A 22,477-nucleotide genomic window follows, 5' to 3' on the forward strand; every position below is an offset into this window, starting at 1 on the left:
AGCAAGGAGTGCCGGAACGGAAGAGCAAGGAGTGCCGGAACGGAAGAGCGAGTGCCGGAACGGAAGAGCGAGTGCCGGAACGGAGGAGAGAGTGCCGGAACGGAAGAGCGAGTGGCGGAACGGAAGAGCAAGGAGTGCCGGAACGGAAGAGCAAGGAGTGCCGGAACGGAAGAGCGAGTGCCGGAACGGAAGAGCGAGTGGCGGAACGGAAGAGCGAGTGGCGGAACGGAAGAGCAAGGAGTGCCGGAACGGAAGAGCGAGTGCCGGAACGGAAGAGCGAGTGGCGGAACGGAAGAGCGAGTGCCGGAACGGAAGAGCAAGGAGTGCTGGAACGGAAGAGCAAGGAGTGCCGGAACGGAAGAGCAAGGAGTGCCGGAACGGAAGAGCAAGGAGTGCCGGAACGGAAGAGCAAGGAGTGCTGGAACGGAAGAGCAAGGAGTGCCGGAACGGAAGAGCGAGTGCCGGAACGGAAGAGCGAGTGGCGGAACGGAAGAGCGAGTGCCGGAACGGAGGAGCGAGTGCCGGAACGGAAGAGCGAGTGGCGGAACGGAAGAGCAAGGAGTGCCGGAACGGAAGAGCAAGGAGTGCCGGAACGGAAGAGCGAGTGCCGGAACGGAAGAGCAAGGAGTGCCGGAACGGAAGAGCGAGTGCCGGAACGGAAGAGCAAGGAGTGCCGGAACGGAAGAGCGAGTGCCGGAACGGAAGAGCAAGGAGTGCCGGAACGGAAGAGCAAGGAGTGCCGGAACGGAAGAGCGAGTGCCGGAACGGAAGAGCAAGGAGTGCCGGAACGGAAGAGCGAGTGCCGGAACGGAAGAGCAAGGAGTGCTGGAACGGAAGAGCGAGTGCCGGAACGGAAGAGCAAGGAGTGCCGGAACGGAAGAGCAAGGAGTGCTGGAACGGAAGAGCAAGTGCCGGAACGGAAGAGCGAGGGGCGGAACGGAAGAGCGAGTGGCGGAACGGAAGAGCGAGTGGCGGAACGGAAGAGCAAGGAGTGCCGGAACGGAAGAGCAAGGAGTGCCGGAACGGAAGAGCGAGTGCCGGAACGGAAGAGCAAGGAGTGCCGGAACGGAAGAGCGAGTGCCGGAACGGAAGAGCAAGGAGTGCCGGAACGGAAGAGCAAGGAGCGCCGGAACGGAAGAGCGAGTGCCGGAACGGAAGAGCAAGGAGTGCCGGAACGGAAGAGCAAGGAGTGCCGGAACGGAAGAGCGAGTGCCGGAACGGAAGAGCAAGGAGTGCCGGAACGGAAGAGCAAGGAGTGCCGGAACGGAAGAGCGAGTGCCGGAACGGAAGAGCAAGGAGTGCCGGAACGGAAGAGCGAGTGCCGGAACGGAAGAGCAAGGAGTGCTGGAACGGAAGAGCGAGTGCCGGAACGGAAGAGCGAGTGCCGGAACGGAAGAGCAAGTGCCGGAACGGAAGAGCAAGGAGTGCTGGAACGGAAGAGCGAGTGCCGGAACGGAAGAGCGAGTGCCGGAACGGAAGAGCAAGTGCCGGAACGGAAGAGCAAGGAGTGCTGGAACGGAAGAGCAAGTGCCGGAACGGAAGAGCGAGTGGCGGAACGGAAGAGCGAGTGCCGGAACGGAAGAGCAAGGAGTGCCGGAACGGAAGAGCAAGGAGTGCCGGAACGGAAGAGCAAGGAGTGCCGGAACGGAAGAGCGAGTGCCGGAACGGAAGAGCGAGTGCCGGAACGGAGGAGCGAGTGCCGGAACGGAGGAGAGAGTGCCGGAACGGAAGAGCAAGGAGTGTCGGAACGGAAGAGCAAGGAGTGCCGGAACGGAAGAGCAAGGAGTGCCGGAACGGAAGAGCGAGTGCCGGAACGGAAGAGCGAGTGCCGGAACGGAGGAGAGAGTGCCGGAACGGAAGAGCGAGTGGCGGAACGGAAGAGCAAGGAGTGCCGGAACGGAAGAGCAAGGAGTGCCGGAACGGAAGAGCGAGTGGCGGAACGGAAGAGCGAGTGGCGGAACGGAAGAGCGAGTGGCGGAACGGAAGAGCAAGGAGTGCCGGAACGGAAGAGCGAGTGCCGGAACGGAAGAGCGAGTGGCGGAACGGAAGAGCGAGTGCCGGAACGGAAGAGCAAGGAGTGCTGGAACGGAAGAGCAAGGAGTGCCGGAACGGAAGAGCAAGGAGTGCCGGAACGGAAGAGCAAGGAGTGCCGGAACGGAAGAGCAAGGAGTGCCGGAACGGAAGAGCAAGGAGTGCTGGAACGGAAGAGCAAGGAGTGCCGGAACGGAAGAGCGAGTGCCGGAACGGAAGAGCGAGTGGCGGAACGGAAGAGCGAGTGCCGGAACGGAGGAGCGAGTGCCGGAACGGAAGAGCGAGTGGCGGAACGGAAGAGCAAGGAGTGCCGGAACGGAAGAGCAAGGAGTGCCGGAACGGAAGAGCGAGTGCCGGAACGGAAGAGCAAGGAGTGCCGGAACGGAAGAGCGAGTGCCGGAACGGAAGAGCAAGGAGTGCCGGAACGGAAGAGCGAGTGCCGGAACGGAAGAGCAAGGAGTGCCGGAACGGAAGAGCAAGGAGTGCCGGAACGGAAGAGCGAGTGCCGGAACGGAAGAGCAAGGAGTGCCGGAACGGAAGAGCGAGTGCCGGAACGGAAGAGCAAGGAGTGCTGGAACGGAAGAGCGAGTGCCGGAACGGAAGAGCAAGGAGTGCTGGAACGGAAGAGCCATTGCCGGAACGGAAGAGCGAGTGCCGGAACGGAAGAGCAAGTGCCGGAACGGAAGAGCAAGGAGTGCTGGAACGGAAGAGCAAGTGCCGGAACGGAAGAGCGAGTGGCGGAACGGAAGAGCGAGTGGCGGAACGGAAGAGCAAGGAGTGCCGGAACGGAAGAGCAAGGAGTGCCGGAACGGAAGAGCGAGTGCCGGAACGGAAGAGCAAGGAGTGCCGGAACGGAAGAGCAAGGAGTGCCGGAACGGAAGAGCGAGTGCCGGAACGGAAGAGCAAGGAGTGCCGGAACGGAAGAGCGAGTGCCGGAACGGAAGAGCGAGTGCCGGAACGGAAGAGCAAGGAGTGCCGGAACGGAAGAGCGAGTGCCGGAACGGAAGAGCAAGGAGTGCCGGAACGGAAGAGCAAGGAGTGCCGGAACGGAAGAGCGAGTGCCGGAACGGAAGAGCAAGGAGTGCCGGAACGGAAGAGCGAGTGCCGGAACGGAAGAGCAAGGAGTGCTGGAACGGAAGAGCGAGTGCCGGAACGGAAGAGCGAGTGCCGGAACGGAAGAGCAAGTGCCGGAACGGAAGAGCAAGGAGTGCTGGAACGGAAGAGCGAGTGCCGGAACGGAAGAGCGAGTGCCGGAACGGAAGAGCAAGTGCCGGAACGGAAGAGCAAGGAGTGCTGGAACGGAAGAGCAAGTGCCGGAACGGAAGAGCGAGTGGCGGAACGGAAGAGCGAGTGCCGGAACGGAAGAGCAAGGAGTGCCGGAACGGAAGAGCAAGGAGTGCCGGAACGGAAGAGCAAGGAGTGCCGGAACGGAAGAGCGAGTGCCGGAACGGAAGAGCGAGTGCCGGAACGGAGGAGCGAGTGCCGGAACGGAGGAGAGAGTGCCGGAACGGAAGAGCAAGGAGTGCCGGAACGGAAGAGCAAGGAGTGCCGGAACGGAAGAGCGAGTGCCGGAACGGAAGAGCGAGTGCCGGAACGGAGGAGAGAGTGCCGGAACGGAAGAGCGAGTGGCGGAACGGAAGAGCAAGGAGTGCCGGAACGGAAGAGCAAGGAGTGCCGGAACGGAAGAGCGAGTGCCGGAACGGAAGAGCGAGTGGCGGAACGGAAGAGCGAGTGGCGGAACGGAAGAGCAAGGAGTGCCGGAACGGAAGAGCGAGTGCCGGAACGGAAGAGCGAGTGGCGGAACGGAAGAGCGAGGGCCGGAACGGAAGAGCAAGGAGTGCTGGAACGGAAGAGCAAGGAGTGCCGGAACGGAAGAGCAAGGAGTGCCGGAACGGAAGAGCAAGGAGTGCCGGAACGGAAGAGCAAGGAGTGCTGGAACGGAAGAGCAAGGAGTGCCGGAACGGAAGAGCAAGGAGTGCCGGAACGGAAGAGCGAGTGGCGGAACGGAAGAGCGAGTGCCGGAACGGAGGAGCGAGTGCCGGAACGGAAGAGCGAGTGGCGGAACGGAAGAGCAAGGAGTGCCGGAACGGAAGAGCAAGGAGTGCCGGAACGGAAGAGCGAGTGCCGGAACGGAAGAGCAAGGAGTGCCGGAACGGAAGAGCGAGTGCCGGAACGGAAGAGCAAGGAGTGCCGGAACGGAAGAGCGAGTGCCGGAACGGAAGAGCAAGGAGTGCCGGAACGGAAGAGCAAGGAGTGCCGGAACGGAAGAGCGAGTGCCGGAACGGAAGAGCAAGGAGTGCCGGAACGGAAGAGCGAGTGCCGGAACGGAAGAGCAAGGAGTGCTGGAACGGAAGAGCGAGTGCCGGAACGGAAGAGCAAGGAGTGCCGGAACGGAAGAGCAAGGAGTGCTGGAACGGAAGAGCAAGTGCCGGAACGGAAGAGCGAGTGGCGGAACGGAAGAGCGAGTGGCGGAACGGAAGAGCAAGGAGTGCCGGAACGGAAGAGCAAGGAGTGCTGGAACGGAAGAGCGAGTGCCGGAACGGAAGAGCAAGGAGTGCCGGAACGGAAGAGCAAGGAGTGCCGGAACGGAAGAGCGAGTGCCGGAACGGAAGAGCAAGGAGTGCCGGAACGGAAGAGCGAGTGCCGGAACGGAAGAGCAAGGAGTGCCGGAACGGAAGAGCAAGGAGTGCCGGAACGGAAGAGCGAGTGCCGGAACGGAAGAGCAAGGAGTGCCGGAACGGAAGAGCGAGTGCCGGAACGGAAGAGCAAGGAGTGCCGGAACGGAAGAGCGAGTGCCGGAACGGAAGAGCAAGGAGTGCCGGAACGGAAGAGCAAGGAGTGCCGGAACGGAAGAGCGAGTGCCGGAACGGAAGAGCAAGGAGTGCCGGAACGGAAGAGCGAGTGCCGGAACGGAAGAGCAAGGAGTGCTGGAACGGAAGAGCGAGTGCCGGAACGGAAGAGCGAGTGCCGGAACGGAAGAGCAAGTGCTGGAACGGAAGAGCAAGGAGTGCTGGAACGGAAGAGCCATTGCCGGAACGGAAGAGCGAGTGCCGGAACGGAAGAGCAAGTGCCGGAACGGAAGAGCAAGGAGTGCTGGAACGGAAGAGCAAGTGCCGGAACGGAAGAGCGAGTGGCGGAACGGAAGAGCGAGTGCCGGAACGGAAGAGCAAGGAGTGCCGGAACGGAAGAGCAAGGAGTGCCGGAACGGAAGAGCAAGGAGTGCCGGAACGGAAGAGCGAGTGCCGGAACGGAAGAGCAAGGAGTGCTGGAACGGAAGAGCGAGTGCCGGAACGGAAGAGCGAGTGCCGGAACGGAAGAGCAAGTGCCGGAACGGAAGAGCAAGGAGTGCTGGAACGGAAGAGCAAGTGCCGGAACGGAAGAGCGAGTGGCGGAACGGAAGAGCGAGTGCCGGAACGGAAGAGCAAGGAGTGCCGGAACGGAAGAGCAAGGAGGGCCGGAACGGAAGAGCAAGGAGTGCCGGAACGGAAGAGCGAGTGCCGGAACGGAAGAGCAAGGAGTGCCGGAACGGAAGAGCGAGTGCCGGAACGGAAGAGCAAGGAGTGCTGGAACGGAAGAGCGAGTGCCGGAACGGAAGAGCGAGTGCCGGAACGGAAGAGCAAGTGCCGGAACGGAAGAGCAAGGAGTGCTGGAACGGAAGAGCAAGTGCCGGAACGGAAGAGCGAGTGGCGGAACGGAAGAGCGAGTGCCGGAACGGAAGAGCAAGGAGTGCCGGAACGGAAGAGCAAGGAGTGCCGGAACGGAAGAGCAAGGAGTGCCGGAACGGAAGAGCGAGTGCCGGAACGGAAGAGCGAGTGCCGGAACGGAGGAGAGAGTGCCGGAACGGAAGAGCGAGTGGCGGAACGGAAGAGCAAGGAGTGCCGGAACGGAAGAGCAAGGAGTGCCGGAACGGAAGAGCGAGTGCCGGAACGGAAGAGCGAGTGGCGGAACGGAAGAGCAAGGAGTGCCGGAACGGAAGAGCGAGTGCCGGAACGGAAGAGCAAGGAGTGCCGGAACGGAAGAGCGAGTGCCGGAACGGAAGAGCAAGGAGTGCTGGAACGGAAGAGCGAGTGCCGGAACGGAAGAGCGAGTGCCGGAACGGAAGAGCAAGTGCCGGAACGGAAGAGCAAGGAGTGCTGGAACGGAAGAGCGAGTGCCGGAACGGAAGAGCGAGTGCCGGAACGGAAGAGCAAGTGCCGGAACGGAAGAGCAAGGAGTGCTGGAACGGAAGAGCAAGTGCCGGAACGGAAGAGCGAGTGGCGGAACGGAAGAGCGAGTGCCGGAACGGAAGAGCAAGGAGTGCCGGAACGGAAGAGCAAGGAGTGCCGGAACGGAAGAGCGAGTGCCGGAACGGAAGAGCGAGTGCCGGAACGGAGGAGCGAGTGCCGGAACGGAGGAGAGAGTGCCGGAACGGAAGAGCAAGGAGTGCCGGAACGGAAGAGGAAGGAGTGCCGGAACGGAAGAGCAAGGAGTGCCGGAACGGAAGAGCGAGTGCCGGAACGGAAGAGCGAGTGCCGGAACGGAGGAGAGAGTGCCGGAACGGAAGAGCGAGTGGCGGAACGGAAGAGCAAGGAGTGCTGGAACGGAAGAGCAAGGAGTGCCGGAACGGAAGAGCGAGTGCCGGAACGGAAGAGCGAGTGGCGGAACGGAAGAGCGAGTGGCGGAACGGAAGAGCAAGGAGTGCCGGAACGGAAGAGCGAGTGCCGGAACGGAAGAGCGAGTGGCGGAACGGAAGAGCGAGTGCCGGAACGGAAGAGCAAGGAGTGCTGGAACGGAAGAGCAAGGAGTGCCGGAACGGAAGAGCAAGGAGTGCCGGAACGGAAGAGCAAGGAGTGCCGGAACGGAAGAGCAAGGAGTGCTGGAACGGAAGAGCAAGGAGTGCCGGAACGGAAGAGCGAGTGCCGGAACGGAAGAGCGAGTGGCGGAACGGAAGAGCGAGTGCCGGAACGGAGGAGCGAGTGGCGGAACGGAAGAGCAAGGAGTGCCGGAACGGAAGAGCAAGGAGTGCCGGAACGGAAGAGCGAGTGCCGGAACGGAAGAGCAAGGAGTGCCGGAACGGAAGAGCGAGTGCCGGAACGGAAGAGCAAGGAGTGCCGGAACGGAAGAGCGAGTGCCGGAACGGAAGAGCAAGGAGTGCCGGAACGGAAGAGCAAGGAGTGCCGGAACGGAAGAGCGAGTGCCGGAACGGAAGAGCAAGGAGTGCCGGAACGGAAGAGCGAGTGCCGGAACGGAAGAGCGAGTGCCGGAACGGAAGAGCAAGGAGTGCCGGAACGGAAGAGCGAGTGCCGGAACGGAAGAGCAAGGAGTGCCGGAACGGAAGAGCAAGGAGTGCCGGAACGGAAGAGCGAGTGCCGGAACGGAAGAGCAAGGAGTGCCGGAACGGAAGAGCGAGTGCCGGAACGGAAGAGCAAGGAGTGCTGGAACGGAAGAGCGAGTGCCGGAACGGAAGAGCGAGTGCCGGAACGGAAGAGCAAGTGCCGGAACGGAAGAGCAAGGAGTGCTGGAACGGAAGAGCGAGTGCCGGAACGGAAGAGCGAGTGCCGGAACGGAAGAGCAAGTGCCGGAACGGAAGAGCAAGGAGTGCTGGAACGGAAGAGCAAGTGCCGGAACGGAAGAGCGAGTGGCGGAACGGAAGAGCGAGTGCCGGAACGGAAGAGCAAGGAGTGCCGGAACGGAAGAGCAAGGAGTGCCAGAACGGAAGAGCAAGGAGTGCCGGAACGGAAGAGCGAGTGCCGGAACGGAAGAGCGAGTGCCGGAACGGAGGAGCGAGTGCCGGAACGGAGGAGAGAGTGCCGGAACGGAAGAGCAAGGAGTGCCGGAACGGAAGAGCAAGGAGTGCCGGAACGGAAGAGCAAGGAGTGCCGGAACGGAAGAGCGAGTGCCGGAACGGAAGAGCGAGTGCCGGAACGGAGGAGAGAGTGCCGGAACGGAAGAGCGAGTGGCGGAACGGAAGAGCAAGGAGTGCCGGAACGGAAGAGCAAGGAGTGCCGGAACGGAAGAGCGAGTGCCGGAACGGAAGAGCGAGTGGCGGAACGGAAGAGCGAGTGGCGGAACGGAAGAGCAAGGAGTGCCGGAACGGAAGAGCGAGTGCCGGAACGGAAGAGCGAGTGGCGGAACGGAAGAGCGAGTGCCGGAACGGAAGAGCAAGGAGTGCTGGAACGGAAGAGCAAGGAGTGCCGGAACGGAAGAGCAAGGAGTGCCGGAACGGAAGAGCAAGGAGTGCCGGAACGGAAGAGCAAGGAGTGCTGGAACGGAAGAGCAAGGAGTGCCGGAACGGAAGAGCGAGTGCCGGAACGGAAGAGCGAGTGGCGGAACGGAAGAGCGAGTGCCGGAACGGAGGAGCGAGTGCCGGAACGGAAGAGCGAGTGGCGGAACGGAAGAGCAAGGAGTGCCGGAACGGAAGAGCAAGGAGTGCCGGAACGGAAGAGCGAGTGCCGGAACGGAAGAGCAAGGAGTGCCGGAACGGAAGAGCGAGTGCCGGAACGGAAGAGCAAGGAGTGCCGGAACGGAAGAGCAAGGAGTGCCGGAACGGAAGAGCAAGGAGTGCCGGAACGGAAGAGCAAGGAGTGCCGGAACGGAAGAGCGAGTGCCGGAACGGAAGAGCAAGGAGTGCCGGAACGGAAGAGCGAGTGCCGGAACGGAAGAGCAAGGAGTGCTGGAACGGAAGAGCGAGTGCCGGAACGGAAGAGCAAGGAGTGCCGGAACGGAAGAGCAAGGAGTGCTGGAACGGAAGAGCAAGTGCCGGAACGGAAGAGCGAGTGGCGGAACGGAAGAGCGAGTGGCGGAACGGAAGAGCGAGTGGCGGAACGGAAGAGCAAGGAGTGCCGGAACGGAAGAGCAAGGAGTGCCGGAACGGAAGAGCGAGTGCCGGAACGGAAGAGCAAGGAGTGCCGGAACGGAAGAGCGAGTGCCGGAACGGAAGAGCAAGGAGTGCCGGAACGGAAGAGCAAGGAGTGCCGGAACGGAAGAGCGAGTGCCGGAACGGAAGAGCAAGGAGTGCCGGAACGGAAGAGCGAGTGCCGGAACGGAAGAGCGAGTGCCGGAACGGAAGAGCAAGGAGTGCCGGAACGGAAGAGCGAGTGCCGGAACGGAAGAGCAAGGAGTGCCGGAACGGAAGAGCAAGGAGTGCCGGAACGGAAGAGCGAGTGCCGGAACGGAAGAGCAAGGAGTGCCGGAACGGAAGAGCGAGTGCCGGAACGGAAGAGCAAGGAGTGCTGGAACGGAAGAGCGAGTGCCGGAACGGAAGAGCGAGTGCCGGAACGGAAGAGCAAGTGCCGGAACGGAAGAGCAAGGAGTGCTGGAACGGAAGAGCGAGTGCCGGAACGGAAGAGCGAGTGCCGGAACGGAAGAGCAAGTGCCGGAACGGAAGAGCAAGGAGTGCTGGAACGGAAGAGCAAGTGCCGGAACGGAAGAGCGAGTGGCGGAACGGAAGAGCGAGTGCCGGAACGGAAGAGCAAGGAGTGCCGGAACGGAAGAGCAAGGAGTGCCGGAACGGAAGAGCAAGGAGTGCCGGAACGGAAGAGCGAGTGCCGGAACGGAAGAGCGAGTGCCGGAACGGAGGAGCGAGTGCCGGAACGGAGGAGAGAGTGCCGGAACGGAAGAGCAAGGAGTGCCGGAACGGAAGAGCAAGGAGTGCCGGAACGGAAGAGCAAGGAGTGCCGGAACGGAAGAGCGAGTGCCGGAACGGAAGAGCGAGTGCCGGAACGGAGGAGAGAGTGCCGGAACGGAAGAGCGAGTGGCGGAACGGAAGAGCAAGGAGTGCCGGAACGGAAGAGCAAGGAGTGCCGGAACGGAAGAGCGAGTGCCGGAACGGAAGAGCGAGTGGCGGAACGGAAGAGCAAGGAGTGCCGGAACGGAAGAGCGAGTGCCGGAACGGAAGAGCGAGTGGCGGAACGGAAGAGCGAGTGCCGGAACGGAAGAGCAAGGAGTGCTGGAACGGAAGAGCAAGGAGTGCCGGAACGGAAGAGCAAGGAGTGGCGGAACGGAAGAGCAAGGAGTGCCGGAACGGAAGAGCAAGGAGTGCCGGAACGGAAGAGCGAGTGCCGGAACGGAAGAGCGAGTGGCGGAACGGAAGAGCAAGGAGTGCCGGAACGGAAGAGCAAGGAGTGCCGGAACGGAAGAGCGAGTGCCGGAACGGAAGAGCGAGTGCCGGGACGGAAGAGCAAGGAGTGCCGGAACGGAAGAGCGAGTGGCGGAACGGAAGAGCGAGTGGCGGAACGGAAGAGCAAGGAGTGCCGGAACGGAAGAGCGAGTGCCGGAACGGAAGAGCAAGGAGTGCCGGAGCGGAAGAGCGAGTGCCGGAACGGAAGAGCAAGGAGTGCCGGAACGGAAGAGCGAGTGCCGGAACGGAAGAGCAAGGAGTGCCGGAACGGAAGAGCAAGGAGTGCCGGAACGGAAGAGCGAGTGCCGGAACGGAAGAGCAAGGAGTGCCGGAACGGAAGAGCGAGTGCCGGAACGGAAGAGCAAGGAGTGCTGGAACGGAAGAGCGAGTGCCGGAACGGAAGAGCGAGTGCCGGAACGGAAGAGCAAGTGCCGGAACGGAAGAGCAAGGAGTGCTGGAACGGAAGAGCGAGTGCCGGAACGGAAGAGCGAGTGGCGGAACGGAAGAGCAAGTGCCGGAACGGAAGAGCGAGTGCCGGAACGGAAGAGCAAGTGCCGGAACGGAAGAGCAAGGAGTGCTGGAACGGAAGAGCAAGTGCCGGAACGGAAGAGCGAGTGGCGGAACGGAAGAGCGAGTGCCGGAACGGAAGAGCAAGGAGTGCCGGAACGGAAGAGCAAGGAGTGCCGGAACGGAAGAGCGAGTGCCGGAACGGAAGAGCGAGTGCCGGAACGGAAGAGCAAGTGCCGGAACGGAAGAGCGAGTGCCGGAACGGAAGAGCAAGTGCCGGAACGGAAGAGCAAGGAGTGCCGGAACGGAAGAGCAAGTGCCGGAACGGAAGAGCGAGTGGCGGAACGGAAGAGCAAGTGCCGGAACGGAAGAGCAAGGAGTGCTGGAACGGAAGAGCAAGTGCCGGAACGGAAGAGCGAGTGGCGGAACGGAAGAGCGAGTGCCGGAACGGAAGAGCAAGGAGTGCCGGAACGGAAGAGCAAGGAGTGCCGGAACGGAAGAGCAAGGAGTGCCGGAACGGAAGAGCGAGTGCCGGAACGGAAGAGCGAGTGCCGGAACGGAGGAGCGAGTGCCGGAACGGAGGAGGGAGTGCCGGAACGGAAGAGCAAGGAGTGCCGGAACGGAAGAGCAAGGAGTGCCGGAACGGAAGAGCAAGGAGTGCCGGAACGGAAGAGCAAGGAGTGCTGGAACGGAAGAGCAAGGAGTGCCGGAACGGAAGAGCGAGTGCCGGAACGGAAGAGCGAGTGCCGGAACGGAAGAGCAAGGAGTGCCGGAACGGAAGAGCGAGTGCCGGAACGGAAGAGCAAGGAGTGCCGGAACGGAAGAGCGAGTGCCGGAACGGAAGAGCGAGTGCCGGAACGGAAGAGCAAGGAGTGCCGGAGCGGAAGAGCGAGTGCCGGAACGGAAGAGCAAGGAGTGCCGGAACGGAAGAGCAAGGAGTGCCGGAACGGAAGAGCGAGTGCCGGAACGGAAGAGCAAGGAGTGCCGGAACGGAAGAGCGAGTGCCGGAACGGAAGAGCAAGGAGTGCTGGAACGGAAGAGCGAGTGCCAGAACGGAAGAGCGAGTGCCGGAACGGAAGAGCAAGTGCCGGAACGGAAGAGCAAGGAGTGCTGGAACGGAAGAGCGAGTGCCGGAACGGAAGAGCGAGTGCCGGAACGGAAGAGCAAGTGCCGGAACGGAAGAGCAAGGAGTGCTGGAACGGAAGAGCAAGTGCCGGAACGGAAGAGCGAGTGGCGGAACGGAAGAGCGAGTGCCGGAACGGAAGAGCAAGGAGTGCCGGAACGGAAGAGCAAGGAGTGCCGGAACGGAAGAGCAAGGAGTGCCGGAACGGAAGAGCGAGTGCCGGAACGGAAGAGCGAGTGCCGGAACGGAGGAGCGAGTGCCGGAACGGAGGAGAGAGTGCCGGAACGGAAGAGCAAGGAGTGCCGGAACGGAAGAGCAAGGAGTGCCGGAACGGAAGAGCAAGGAGTGCCGGAACGGAAGAGCGAGTGCCGGAACGGAAGAGCGAGTGCCGGAACGGAGGAGAGAGTGCCGGAACGGAAGAGCGAGTGGCGGAACGGAAGAGCAAGGAGTGCCGGAACGGAAGAGCAAGGAGTGCCGGAACGGAAGAGCGAGTGCCGGAACGGAAGAGCGAGTGGCGGAACGGAAGAGCAAGGAGTGCCGGAACGGAAGAGCGAGTGCCGGAACGGAAGAGCGAGTGGCGGAACGGAAGAGCGAGTGCCGGAACGGAAGAGCAAGGAGGGCTGGAACGGAAGAGCAAGGAGTGCCGGAACGGAAGAGCAAGGAGTGCCGGAACGGAAGAGCAAGGAGTGCCGGAACGGAAGAGCAAGGAGTGCCGGAACGGAAGAGCAAGGAGTGCCGGAACGGAAGAGCGAGTGCCGGAACGGAAGAGCGAGTGGCGGAACGGAAGAGCAAGGAGGGCCGGAACGGAAGAGCAAGGAGTGCCGGAACGGAAGAGCGAGTGCCGGAACGGAAGAGCGAGTGCCGGAACGGAAGAGCAAGGAGTGCCGGAACGGAAGAGCGAGTGGCGGAACGGAAGAGCGAGTGGCGGAACGGAAGAGCAAGGAGTGCCGGAACGGAAGAGCGAGTGCCGGAACGGAAGAGCAAGGAGTGCCGGAACGGAAGAGCGAGTGCCGGAACGGAAGAGCAAGGAGTGCCGGAACGGAAGAGCGAGTGGCGGAACGGAAGAGCAAGGAGTGCCGGAACGGAAGAGCAAGGAGTGCCGGAACGGAAGAGCGAGTGCCGGAACGGAAGAGCAAGGAGTGCCGGAACGGAAGAGCGAGTGCCGGAACGGAAGAGCAAGGAGTGCCGGAACGGAAGAGCAAGGAGTGCCGGAACGGAAGAGCGAGTGCCGGAACGGAAGAGCGAGTGCCGGAACGGAGGAGAGAGTGCCGGAACGGAAGAGCGAGTGGCGGAACGGAAGAGCAAGGAGTGCCGGAACGGAAGAGCAAGGAGTGCCGGAACGGAAGAGCGAGTGCCGGAACGGAAGAGCGAGTGGCGGAACGGAAGAGCAAGGAGTGCCGGAACGGAAGAGCGAGTGCCGGAACGGAAGAGCGAGTGGCGGAGCGGAAGAGCGAGTGCCGGAACGGAAGAGCAAGGAGTGCTGGAACGGAAGAGCAAGGAGTGCCGGAACGGAAGAGCAAGGAGTGCCGGAACGGAAGAGCAAGGAGTGCCGGAACGGAAGAGCAAGGAGTGCCGGAACGGAAGAGCAAGGAGTGCCGGAACGGAAGAGCGAGTGCCGGAACGGAAGAGCGAGTGGCGGAACGGAAGAGCAAGGAGTGCCGGAACGGAAGAGCAAGGAGTGCCGGAACGGAAGAGCGAGTGCCGGAACGGAAGAGCGAGTGCCGGAACGGAAGAGCAAGGAGTGCCGGAACGGAAGAGCGAGTGGCGGAACGGAAGAGCGAGTGGCGGAACGGAAGAGCAAGGAGTGCCGGAACGGAAGAGCGAGTGCCGGAACGGAAGAGCAAGGAGTGCCGGAACGGAAGAGCGAGTGCCGGAACGGAAGAGCAAGGAGTGCCGGAACGGAAGAGCGAGTGCCGGAACGGAAGAGCAAGGAGTGCCGGAACGGAAGAGCAAGGAGTGCCGGAACGGAAGAGCGAGTGCCGGAACGGAAGAGCAAGGAGTGCCGGAACGGAAGAGCGAGTGCCGGAACGGAAGAGCAAGGAGTGCTGGAACGGAAGAGCGAGTGCCGGAACGGAAGAGCGAGTGCCGGAACGGAAGAGCAAGTGCCGGAACGGAAGAGCAAGGAGTGCTGGAACGGAAGAGCGAGTGCCGGAACGGAAGAGCGAGTGGCGGAACGGAAGAGCAAGTGCCGGAACGGAAGAGCGAGTGCCGGAACGGAAGAGCAAGTGCCGGAACGGAAGAGCAAGTGCCGGAACGGAAGAGCAAGGAGTGCTGGAACGGAAGAGCAAGTGCCGGAACGGAAGAGCGAGTGGCGGAACGGAAGAGCGAGTGCCGGAACGGAAGAGCAAGGAGTGCCGGAACGGAAGAGCAAGGAGCGCCGGAACGGAAGAGCGAGTGCCGGAACGGAAGAGCGAGTGCCGGAACGGAAGAGCAAGTGCCGGAACGGAAGAGCGAGTGCCGGAACGGAAGAGCAAGTGCCGGAACGGAAGAGCAAGGAGTGCCGGAACGGAAGAGCAAGTGCCGGAACGGAAGAGCGAGTGGCGGAACGGAAGAGCGAGTGCCGGAACGGAAGAGCAAGTGCCGGAACGGAAGAGCAAGGAGTGCTGGAACGGAAGAGCAAGTGCCGGAACGGAAGAGCGAGTGGCGGAACGGAAGAGCGAGTGCCGGAACGGAAGAGCAAGGAGTGCCGGAACGGAAGAGCAAGGAGTGCCGGAACGGAAGAGCAAGGAGTGCCGGAACGGAAGAGCGAGTGCCGGAACGGAAGAGCGAGTGCCGGAACGGAGGAGCGAGTGCCGGAACGGAGGAGAGAGTGCCGGAACGGAAGAGCAAGGAGTGCCGGAACGGAAGAGCAAGGAGTGCCGGAACGGAAGAGCAAGGAGTGCCGGAACGGAAGAGCAAGGAGTGCTGGAACGGAAGAGCAAGGAGTGCCGGAACGGAAGAGCGAGTGCCGGAACGGAAGAGCGAGTGGCGGAACGGAAGAGCGAGTGCCGGAACGGAGGAGCGAGTGCCGGAACGGAAGAGCGAGTGGCGGAACGGAAGAGCAAGGAGTGCCGGAACGGAAGAGCAAGGAGTGCCGGAACGGAAGAGCGAGTGCCGGAACGGAAGAGCAAGGAGTGCCGGAACGGAAGAGCGAGTGCCGGAACGGAAGAGCAAGGAGTGCCGGAACGGAAGAGCGAGTGCCGGAACGGAAGAGCAAGGAGTGCCGGAACGGAAGAGCAGGGAGTGCCGGAACGGAAGAGCGAGTGCCGGAACGGAAGAGCAAGGAGTGCCGGAACGGAAGAGCGAGTGCCGGAACGGAAGAGCAAGGAGTGCTGGAACGGAAGAGCGAGTGCCGGAACGGAAGAGCAAGGAGTGCCGGAACGGAAGAGCAAGGAGTGCTGGAACGGAAGAGCAAGTGCCGGAACGGAAGAGCGAGTGGCGGAACGGAAGAGCGAGTGGCGGAACGGAAGAGCGAGTGGCGGAACGGAAGAGCAAGGAGTGCCGGAACGGAAGAGCAAGGAGTGCCGGAACGGAAGAGCGAGTGCCGGAACGGAAGAGCAAGGAGTGCCGGAACGGAAGAGCGAGTGCCGGAACGGAAGAGCAAGGAGTGCCGGAACGGAAGAGCAAGGAGTGCCGGAACGGAAGAGCGAGTGCCGGAACGGAAGAGCAAGGAGTGCCGGAACGGAAGAGCGAGTGCCGGAACGGAAGAGCGAGTGCCGGAACGGAAGAGCAAGGAGTGCCGGAACGGAAGAGCGAGTGCCGGAACGGAAGAGCGAGGAGTGCCGGAACGGAAGAGCAAGGAGTGCCGGAACGGAAGAGCGAGTGCCGGAACGGAAGAGCAAGGAGTGCCGGAACGGAAGAGCGAGTGCCGGAACGGAAGAGCAAGGAGTGCTGGAACGGAAGAGCGAGTGCCGGAACGGAAGAGCGAGTGCCGGAACGGAAGAGCAAGTGCCGGAACGGAAGAGCAAGGAGTGCTGGAACGGAAGAGCGAGTGCCGGAACGGAAGAGCGAGTGCCGGAACGGAAGAGCAAGTGCCGGAACGGAAGAGCAAGGAGTGCTGGAACGGAAGAGCAAGTGCCGGAACGGAAGAGCGAGTGGCGGAACGGAAGAGCGAGTGCCGGAACGGAAGAGCAAGGAGTGCCGGAACGGAAGAGCAAGGAGTGCCGGAACGGAAGAGCAAGGAGTGCCGGAACGGAAGAGCGAGTGCCGGAACGGAAGAGCAAGGAGTGCTGGAACGGAAGAGCGAGTGCCGGAACGGAAGAGCGAGTGCCGGAACGGAAGAGCAAGGAGTGCTGGAACGGAAGAGCGAGTGCCGGAACGGAAGAGCGAGTGCCGGAACGGAAGAGCAAGTGCCGGAACGGAAGAGCAAGGAGTGCTGGAACGGAAGAGCGAGTGCCGGAACGGAAGAGCGAGTGCCGGAACGGAAGAGCGAGTGCCGGAACGGAAGAGCAAGGAGTGCTGGAACGGAAGAGCAAGTGCCGGAACGGAAGAGCGAGTGGCGGAACGGAAGAGCGAGTGCCGGAACGGAAGAGCAAGGAGTGCCGGAACGGAAGAGCAAGGAGTGCCGGAACGGAAGAGCAAGGAGTGCCGGAACGGAAGAGCGAGTGCCGGAACGGAAGAGCGAGTGCCGGAACGGAGGAGCGAGTGCCGGAACGGAGGAGAGAGTGCCGGAACGGAAGAGCAAGGAGTGCCGGAACGGAAGAGCAAGGAGTGCCGGAACGGAAGAGCAAGGAGTGCCGGAACGGAAGAGCGAGTGCTGGAACGGAAGAGCGAGTGCCGGAACGGAGGAGAGAGTGCCGGAACGGAAGAGCGAGTGGCGGAACGGAAGAGCAAGGAGTGCCGGAACGGAAGAGCAAGGAGTGCCGGAACGGAAGAGCGAGTGCCGGAACGGAAGAGCGAGTGGCGGAACGGAAGAGCGAGTGGCGGAACGGAAGAGCGAGTGGCGGAACGGAAGAGCAAGGAGTGCCGGAACGGAAGAGCGAGTGCCGGAACGGAAGAGCGAGTGGCGGAACGGAAGAGCGAGTGCCGGAACGGAAGAGCAAGGAGTGCTGGAACGGAAGAGCAAGGAGTGCCGGAACGGAAGAGCAAGGAGTGCCGGAACGGAAGAGCAAGGAGTGCCGGAACGGAAGAGCAAGGAGTGCTGGAACGGAAGAGCAAGGAGTGCCGGAACGGAAGAGCGAGTGCCGGAACGGAAGAGCGAGTGGCGGAACGGAAGAGCGAGTGCCGGAACGGAGGAGCGAGTGGCGGAACGGAAGAGCAAGGAGTGCCGGAACGGAAGAGCAAGGAGTGCCGGAACGGAAGAGCGAGTGCCGGAACGGAAGAGCAAGGAGTGCCGGAACGGAAGAGCGAGTGCCGGCACGGAAGAGCAAGGAGTGCCGGAACGGAAGAGCGAGTGCCGGAACGGAAGAGCAAGGAGTGCCGGAACGGAAGAGCAAGGAGTGCCGGAACGGAAGAGCGAGTGCCGGAACGGAAGAGCAAGGAGTGCCGGAACGGAAGAGCGAGTGCCGGAACGGAAGAGCAAGGAGTGCTGGAACGGAAGAGCGAGTGCCGGAACGGAAGAGCAAGGAGTGCCGGAACGGAAGAGCAAGGAGTGCTGGAACGGAAGAGCAAGTGCCGGAACGGAAGAGCGAGTGGCGGAACGGAAGAGCAAGGAGTGCCGGAACGGAAGAGCAAGGAGTGGCGGAACGGAAGAGCAAGGAGTGCCGGAACGGAAGAGCAAGGAGTGCCGGAACGGAAGAGCGAGTGCCGGAACGGAAGAGCAAGGAGTGCCGGAACGGAAGAGCAAGGAGTGCCGGAACGGAAGAGCGAGTGCCGGAACGGAAGAGCAAGGAGTGCCGGAACGGAAGAGCGAGTGCCGGAACGGAAGAGCGAGTGCCGGAACGGAAGAGCAAGGAGTGCCGGAACGGAAGAGCGAGTGGCGGAACGGAAGAGCAAGGAGTGCCGGAACGGAAGAGCGAGTGCCGGAACGGAAGAGCGAGTGCCGGAACGGAAGAGCAAGGAGTGCCGGAACGGAAGAGCGAGTGCCGGAACGGAAGAGCAAGGAGTGCCGGAACGGAAGAGCAAGGAGTGCCGGAACGGAAGAGCGAGTGCCGGAACGGAAGAGCGAGTGCCGGAACGGAAGAGCAAGTGCCGGAACGGAAGAGCAAGGAGTGCTGGAACGGAAGAGCGAGTGCCGGAACGGAAGAGCGAGTGCCGGAACGGAAGAGCAAGTGCCGGAACGGAAGAGCAAGGAGTGCTGGAACGGAAGAGCAAGTGCCGGAACGGAAGAGCGAGTGGCGGAACGGAAGAGCGAGTGCCGGAACGGAAGAGCAAGGAGTGCCGGAACGGAAGAGCAAGGAGTGCCGGAACGGAAGAGCAAGGAGTGCCGGAACGGAAGAGCGAGTGCCGGAACGGAAGAGCAAGGAGTGCTGGAACGGAAGAGCGAGTGCCGGAACGGAAGAGCGAGTGCCGGAACGGAAGAGCGAGTGCCGGAACGGAAGAGCAAGGAGTGCCGGAACGGAAGAGCAAGGAGTGCCGGAACGGAAGAGCAAGGAGTGCCGGAACGGAAGAGCAAGGAGTGCTGGAACGGAAGAGCAAGTGCCGGAACGGAAGAGCGAGTGGCGGAACGGAAGAGCGAGTGCCGGAACGGAAGAGCAAGGAGTGCCGGAACGGAAGAGCAAGGAGTGCCGGAACGGAAGAGCAAGGAGTGCCGGAACGGAAGAGCAAGGAGTGCCGGAACGGAAGAGCAAGGAGTGCCGGAACGGAAGAGCGAGTGCCGGAACGGAAGAGCAAGGAGTGCCGGAACGGAAGAGCGAGTGCCGGAACGGAAGAGCAAGGAGTGCTGGAACGGAAGAGCGAGTGCCGGAACGGAAGAGCAAGGAGTGCTGGAACGGAAGAGCAAGTGCCGGAACGGAAGAGCGAGTGGCGGAACGGAAGAGCGAGTGGCGGAACGGAAGAGGAAGGAGTGCCGGAACGGAAGAGCAAGGAGTGCCGGAACGGAAGAGCGAGTGCCGGAACGGAAGAGCAAGGAGTGCCGGAACGGAAGAGCAAGGAGTGCCGGAACGGAAGAGCGAGTGCCGGAACGGAAGAGCAAGGAGTGCCGGAACGGAAGAGCGAGTGGCGGAACGGAAGAGCAAGGAGTGCCGGAACGGAAGAGCGAGTGCCGGAACGGAAGAGCAAGGAGTGCCGGAACGGAAGAGCAAGGAGTGCCGGAACGGAAGAGCGAGTGCCGGAACGGAAGAGCAAGGAGTGCCGGAACGGAAGAGCGAGTGCCGGAACGGAAGAGCGAGTGCCGGAACGGAAGAGCAAGTGCCGGAACGGAAGAGCAAGGAGTGCTGGAACGGAAGAGCGAGTGCCGGAACGGAAGAGCGAGTGCCGGAACGGAAGAGCGAGTGGCGGAACGGAAGAGCAAGTGCCGGAACGGAAGAGCAAGGAGTGCTGGAACGGAAGAGCAAGTGCCGGAACGGAAGAGCGAGTGGCGGAACGGAAGAGCGAGTGCCGGAACGGAAGAGCAAGGAGTGCCGGAACGGAAGAGCAAGGAGTGCCGGAACGGAAGAGCGAGTGCCGGAACGGAAGAGCAAGGAGTGCTGGAACGGAAGAGCGAGTGCCGGAAACGGAAGAGCGAGTGGCGGAACGGAAGAGCAAGTGCCGGAACGGAAGAGCAAGGAGTGCTGGAACGGAAGAGCGAGTGGCGGAACGGAAGAGCGAGTGCCGGAACGGAAGAGCAAGGAGTGCCGGAACGGAAGAGCAAGGAGTGCCGGAACGGAAGAGCAAGGAGTGCCGGAACGGAAGAGCGAGTGCCGGAACGGAAGAGCAAGGAGTGCCGGAACGGAGGTGCGAGTTTGAAGACTTATTGGGCCAACTCAATATTGAATCCTCCGGGCAAAGACTGGGGGTCATTACAGTTCATGTGTGTGTAAAGGCGGGCGTCCCAATACTTTTGGTGATATAGTGTATATAGAGGAGGGGGGGGGGGGTGGGGTATATATATATAAATATATGATGGGGGAGGGGAGGCGTCCCAATACTTTTGGTAATAGAGTGTCTGTGTAACTCTCTGAGACGGATGGAAGGTCCTCAGCCCAGGATGGATGAGATAGAAACCACTTACCTCTGTGTATGGCGGGGGAGGGTAGAAACCACTTACCTCTGTGTATGGCGGGGGAGGGGGGTTCACATGTCCCGGCGTCTCTCAGACTCCATTGTAATCCTTTCCTCTCCTGTCTCCAGCTCCGCACTCCCGCTCTGCTCTGTAAACTTCTATTTTAAGCTGGGGGGAGGGGAGGGGGAGGCAGACAGGTGGACGGAGTCAGGCGGACAGTTGGCCCCAATAAAATGACTCAATGGGGGAGATTTACTAAAACTGGAGCCCCGGCCTGAGCAGCTGTCCAATCAGCTTCTTCCATTAATCACAAGTCACATGACATGTCCCTATGAAGGGTTCTTTATCCGACTGTCCCCTCACTCCTCCTCATTGGCCCCTCTGTCCCTCACTCCTCCTCATTGGCCCCTCTGTCCCTCACTCCTCCTCATTGGCCCCTCTGTCCCTCACTCCTCCTCATTGGTCCCCTCTGTCCCTCACTCCTCCTCATTGGTCCCCTCTGTCCCTCACTCCTCCTCATTGGTCCCCTCTGTCCCTCACTCCTCCTCATTGGTCCCCTCTGTCCCTCACTCCTCCTCATTGGTCCCCTCTGTCCCTCACTCCTCCTCATTGGCCCCTCTGTCCCTCACTCCTCCTCATTGGTCCCCTCTGTCCCTCACTCCTCCTCATTGGTCCCCTCTGTCCCTCACTCCTCCTCATTGGCCCCTCTGTCCCTCACTCCTCCTCATTGGCCCCTCTGTCCCTCACTCCTCCTCATTGGTCCCCTCTGTCCCTCACTCCTCCTCATTGGTCCCCTCTGTCCCTCACTCCTCCTCATTGGCCCCTCTGTCCCTCACTCCTCCTCATTGGTCCCCTCTGTCCCTCACTCCTCCTCATTGGTCCCTCACTCCTCCTCATTGGCCCCTCTGTCCCTCACTCCTCCTCATTGGTCCCTCAGTCCTCCTCATTGGTCCCTCTGTCCCTCATTCCTCCTCATTGGTCCCCTCTGAAGGAAGTCTCTGCCACAGACCCTCCCCTAGAACGTAGATTATGGAGAAGATTCTCCTCAGAAGTATTTGGTGAATCTCCCTCAGGTAATTCTCTATTGGGTCACCAGGTGGCCGACATCCAACCCCTCAGTGTCCGGTCACCTGGATCCCCGGTGGATTGTCGAGACCCTATTGGACCGCCAGCCTCTCTTGGCTCTCCTCAGGCTGACTCCCCACTGAACAGCAATCTCACTTGGGATCTTCTCAGAATTGGGGACCCAGTCGATTACTGGGGCCCCCGCCATAGCTTCAAATGCTCCGGGCCAACATGGTCCCGGAACCAGAAACAGAACACCGCGTGGCACGCCGGCCTGGTAGGGCACATCGCCGGGGGCCGTGATGTGTGGTCACCCTGAAGGTGGGTGCTGCACCCGGAACAAGAAGAACCCCGCCTAATGGCATCTGCTCCAGAAGTACCTTCCCCCAGCATGCCCCGCGAGGGAAAACGCCTCCTGATTGGCTGCTGGCAAGAGGCACCCCAACCTAGACTCTACTGGCGCCACCTGCCACCCCGGGGAAGAATAGCACCTCAGGAACGCAGAATGAACCCGCAGTACAGCTCAGCTAGAACAGAGGCCTAATTTCTACAAATCACTTGGATGAGAGCCAAATAACTCTCCCATCCCCCTTTAAATGTAGAATAGCACCTGAAAGTACACAGGCGCTACACACTTCCCCCACTTAAATAGACATTGGCCCAGATTCAAGAAGCAATTGCGCCTGTGTAACCATAAGTGCAATTGCTTACCTGCGCCGGCGTAACGAGTTCTCCTGATTCAGGAACCTCGTTACACCGTCTGCAGCCTAATATATGCGCGGCATAAGGCTCTTATGCCCGCATATATTAGGCTGCATTCTTGCGATGGCCGCTAGGTGGCGTTCCCGTTGTGCTCAGCGTATAGTATGCAAATTGCATACTAACGCCGATTCACAACGTTGCGCGAGCCCTGCGTACGCAATTTACGTCGTTTCCGTATGGCGGTTTTCGCGTAAGGCTGCCCCTGCTATTAGCAGGGACAGCCAATGTTACGTATACCCGTCGTTCCCGCGTCGCGAAATTTGAAATTTACGTAGTTTGCGTAAGTGAATCGGGAATGGCGCTGGACGCCATTCACATTCACTTTGATGCAAATGACGTCCTTGCGACGTCATTTGCCGCAATGCACGTCGGGAAAGTTTCCCGACGGAGCATGCGCTCTACGCTCGGCGCGGGAACGCACCTAATTTAAATGATTCCCGCCCCCTACGGGATCATTTCAATTGCGCACGCTTACGCCGGGCATTTTGCCGGCGTGCCCACGCAATTTACGGAGCTACTGCTCCGTGAATCAAGGGCAGCGCAGTAAATTTGCGGGGGCGCAGGGCAAAAACGTTGCCCTACGCCTCCGTAAAAAATGCGCAAATCTACCTGAATCCAGCCCACTGTCCCCAGTGTCCGAACCAAAGGCATTCAAGCCTGAATGCCTGACCTAAATCTGCAAAACAGTAAAGGGAGAAAATAGAAAAGATATAAAACTTTATTCTGTACAAATATTTACAGTAACACATTATGACATCATACAATCCTAACTATCTATTCTGCCCCATTCTCCGACAGCGTGGATAGAAGGTCAACAACCTGCAAAACAAAA

The 22,477-nt window shown here is 61.3% G+C and overlaps 1 protein-coding gene across 1 annotated transcript in view; it reads right to left on the reverse strand.

Annotated features, from left to right (window-relative positions):
- Positions 1-19,843, reverse strand: part of DUSP26 (dual specificity phosphatase 26) — a 59,543-nt gene extending 39,700 nt beyond the window's left edge. The window contains exon 1 of the mRNA XM_040342178.1: positions 19,828-19,843. The gene's annotated coding sequence lies outside the window, so the exon portion shown is untranslated. The remainder of the gene's footprint in view (positions 1-19,827) is intronic.
- Between the last annotated feature and the right edge of the window lie 2,634 nt (positions 19,844-22,477).

Source organism: Rana temporaria, chromosome 3 (assembly GCF_905171775.1).
Source record: "Rana temporaria chromosome 3, aRanTem1.1, whole genome shotgun sequence".
Taxonomy (NCBI): domain Eukaryota; kingdom Metazoa; phylum Chordata; class Amphibia; order Anura; family Ranidae; genus Rana; species Rana temporaria.